At 44.0% G+C, this 4117-nt stretch overlaps 1 pseudogene; it reads left to right on the forward strand.

Annotated features, from left to right (window-relative positions):
- The first annotated feature begins 2772 nt into the window (after positions 1 to 2772).
- Positions 2773 to 2891, forward strand: LOC134937004 (5S ribosomal RNA; annotated as a pseudogene).
- The last annotated feature ends 1226 nt before the right edge of the window (positions 2892 to 4117 follow it).

Here is a 4117-nt window from a genome sequence, read left to right on the forward strand (position 1 = left end):
TCAATTGCGACACGCAAGCACTCATCTATTGTATCACGTGCGATTGCAACGTTAGATACATAGGTATGACAACTCGCAAACTCAAGGAAAGAGCCTTGGAACATCTTGGCACCTGTCGCAATGCCGCCATGGACCTTGCCCGGATGAAGCAACTAACCACAGTTGCCAGACATTTCCATACCTTTCATAAGGGTCGTCAGCAGGATCTGAAAATCTTTGGTCTGGAGCAAATCCATTTGGGAATTAGGGGCGGAGATATCACCAAAGAACTCTTGAAAAAAGAAAGTAAATGGACCTTTAGGCTGAATGGACTCCGTCCTAATGGCCTTAATGAGAACATTAACTTTAGTGTCTTCTTATGAGTTTAAATCTGTAATACTCCGACTTAGATTCACTTATACCAATGACCCATTTCTGGTGCTAACACCTATGCAATTTTTCCATACAAAATTATTTTCTGTGTTTTTTTCTCTTCTACTTGTTTCAATGATAATCGCCACCCTGGTTGGCGCTCCACCACCCACACCATAGACAACAACACTGTTCTGTTTGTTATCACCATGCACCATTCTCATAACACGCATTTCATTCCCCCTCCATGTTCCCCATTCAACACGATTCCCTCCCTACCATCACCCATGCACTGTCCCCACTATAGTCCTCATATTCATCATCACAACCTAACCCGCGCATGACAACACAACTCGTATCACTCCACAATCATGCCCTGTTTCTGTTCCTTTTTCCACCGCACACACCCCTTCACCTCTAGATTCATAATACATCCCGCACCATCAATCACATTTTATCCATTCCATTGTTTCTAACATCAATCCAATGCACACGCAAGTAATGGCACCCAATTGCAATCTCATACCTTTATTCACCCCGTTAATCCCCTTTCTCTTTTAGTCTCCCTCAACAAGGTCAACACCTCAATGACACACCTGTCCCGATTATTCTTGTAATTTGTAATTTTTATTTTAATTTTATTTATTTTTGTTTTTGTTTATATTTATTATTATTTTTATTTTCTCTTTTGTAAATTTATTTTTATTTTACTTCCATTTTTATTGTTAATTTATTTTATTACTATATTTACTTTCATTTTCATTATTTTCAACCTTAATTTATCCTCCTGGTCAATCCCAGTGACTTTCCCTTCACAACACCTTTCACGCTCCTTCTCAAATTAGAAACAAAAAAATCTTTTTCCAGATGATCATGGTATTGCACTCTCTTAACTTTATATTTCCCCACTCCCCATTCAGCCTGTACTTTTACTTTTATTCATTTTCACCAGACTACGAAGACGTGGGTTTCCTAGCAACCCACCAACTTCTAATTTAAAGGGATTTAACGCTGCATACGTGGGTTGCCTAGCAACCCACCAACACAATGTCCCCTCGGGCGGAAGCTCAGAATACAGCTTCCGCCCGCACAACCATACCTGCGTCATGCCGTATGTTGACGCGGGTATCCTGGCAACCAGGTAAACAAGGCGGGACGGAAGCTCAGCCTGCAGCTTCCGCCAGCACAGCGCGACCAAACGATGTCGCCCAGAGAAGCTAGCCGCACTCAGCATGTCCATCGGTAACTCCCGCCGACTCCAATCAGCCCTACTCCGCTACGAGGGTCATAATGATTATACCATTTCCCGTACTACAACTTTTTCACAACACAATAGGGCGGAAACAGTAATTAAAACTTCCGCCCTCCCTTATCTGTCTCACAAGTCCGCCCCATTGATGCGTTCCTAGCTGGCTCCTGATTGGACCAGAGTCTTAACACAACCCTGCCCCCACATTAGCCATTGGCTGACAGCAATTTGCAGTGGCATTTAAATACCCTGATTTAATACTCAGATGAGCGGCACAGAAAGGAAGTGAACAAGCCCATACTGGGTGAAACGCGTTTTCCTCCTGGACACATGCCTGACTGATACTGAATGGGTGATATTTGATCCTTTATTATTTCAGATTTTCCTCCTGGGCACAGCCTGACTGATACTGAATGGGTGATATTTGATCCTTTATTATTATTATCTCAGTTGGATATCTTATTGTTTAAGAAGTTATGCTTTAACAAAATTCATACAATCATTTTTGCTGATTCAGCGAGGGTGACCACCCATATACCCCCTGTGAGCATTTACCGGTTGGACGTTTGAATGGGGGATATGTATAGCCCTTTCATACTAGATTGTAAACCATAGTAGTACAAGTCTGTACCTTTGAATGCATTTCTTTGTATCTTTCACAAAAATCATGCAATCAATTTAGCTGACATTTCCAGCGTGGCTGATTACCATATCCTTTGTAGATACTCATTTGTCTGACGTTCAAATTGGGGATTTGCAAGGTCCTTGTCTCGCGCATAATCTGCCTAAGGCAAATAACAAACTGTATGGACCATACATGTAACTCTCGACCACTACCATAAGTGATACTTAGACCACTACCATAAGTGATACTTAAATATTTAGAGATTCATTTAATATAATCCAAGAGGTGTACTTACTATTGGTATTACCCTGCAGATATCTTCTTACTCTGCATTTTCTTAACTTGGCTTTCTTCTGTGAACTCTCATCCACGATTCTGGGGAGTGTGCCCCCTCAGGGGACACGTCTCTTCAGTCTAACGTGGACAGCAGATTCACACCTATCCAAACATCTGCTATCTTCCCTCCTTACCCAGTCTTAATCACTCCTTCGGAGGTCTCCATCCCTCCATTTCGGTGCACTCTCATTGGTACTGTAGGGTCCAACCTTCCTACGACCATACCCCTACGTCCACGCCCAATCTCGTCCGATCTTGGAAGCTAAACGGAGGTGGGCTGGGTCAGTACCTAGATGGGCGACTTCTAGGGAATACCCAGTGAAGTAGGAAGACTATCTTCCCTATAGACTCAATACCAACAGCAGTATCACCACTTACACTCATTCCTACTACTTGAACCTCTAGCCGTTATGACCTCTTTATGATATTGGCCGGCAAATGTAACTGTTTATCCATGTGTGGGTTTTTCCACCAATATATCTAACCCAATCCGGGCTCATTAATACAAACACAGTTTGTACTGATCTGTAGCAGACGGAAGTAGCCTTTTATGTGGCTATCTTCCTATATGCGGTTATCCAGGCATAATTAAGATCTGAACATCCCATAAATTTGGAGTAGCCACAAAATTGAAGTAGCCATAATCTAAAGGATTTACTTACTATTAATGATGGTGTACATGTCCGGACGAATTTGTGTGTATCTTAGAGAACAAGAATAAAAGACTACCGTACCCAGGTTGGGCATATTACCCAACAACGAACATTTTAATTTTGAGATAAGAGTGCGCCCAAACAAGAGTCATACTTTCTCTTCTTGTGTATATACAACTTCAGGCAGTGAAGCCAGTTCTTTCTGGAAGAAAATCGACAGGGCCGAGATCTGGACCTTAATGGACCCCAATTTGAGGCCCAACGTCACACCTGCTTGCAGGAAATGCAGGAATCGACCCAGTTGAAATTCCTCCGTTGGGGCCTTCTTGGCCTCACACCAAGCAACATATTTTCGCCAAATGCGGTGATAATGTTTTGCGGTGACATCCTTCCTGGCCTTGATCAGGGTAGGGATGACTTCCTCCGGAATGCCTTTTTCCTTTAGGATCCGGCGTTCAACCGCCATGCCGTCAAACGCAGCCGCGGTAAGTCTTGGAACAGACAGGGTCCCTGCTGCAGCAGGTCTTGTCTGAGCGGCAGAGGCCAAGGGTCCTCTGCAAGCATCTCTTGAAGCTCCGGGTACCAAGCCCTTCTTGGCCAATCCGGAGCCACGAGAATAGTTCTCACTCCTCGCTTTCTTATTATTCTCAGTACTTTGGGTATGAGAGGTAGAGGAGGAAACACATAAACCGACTGGTACACCCACGGTGTCACTAGAGCGTCCACAGCGATCGCCTGAGGGTCCCTTGACCTGGCGCAATATCTTTTTAGCTTTTTGTTGAGGCGGGACGCCATCATGTCCACCTGTGGTTTTTCCCAACGGTTTACCAGCATCTGGAAGACTTCTGGATGAAGTCCCCATTCTCCCGGGTGGAGGTCGTGCCTGCTGAGGAAGTCTGCTTC

This window comes from Pseudophryne corroboree, chromosome 6 (genome assembly GCF_028390025.1).
Source record: "Pseudophryne corroboree isolate aPseCor3 chromosome 6, aPseCor3.hap2, whole genome shotgun sequence".
Classification (NCBI taxonomy): domain Eukaryota; kingdom Metazoa; phylum Chordata; class Amphibia; order Anura; family Myobatrachidae; genus Pseudophryne; species Pseudophryne corroboree.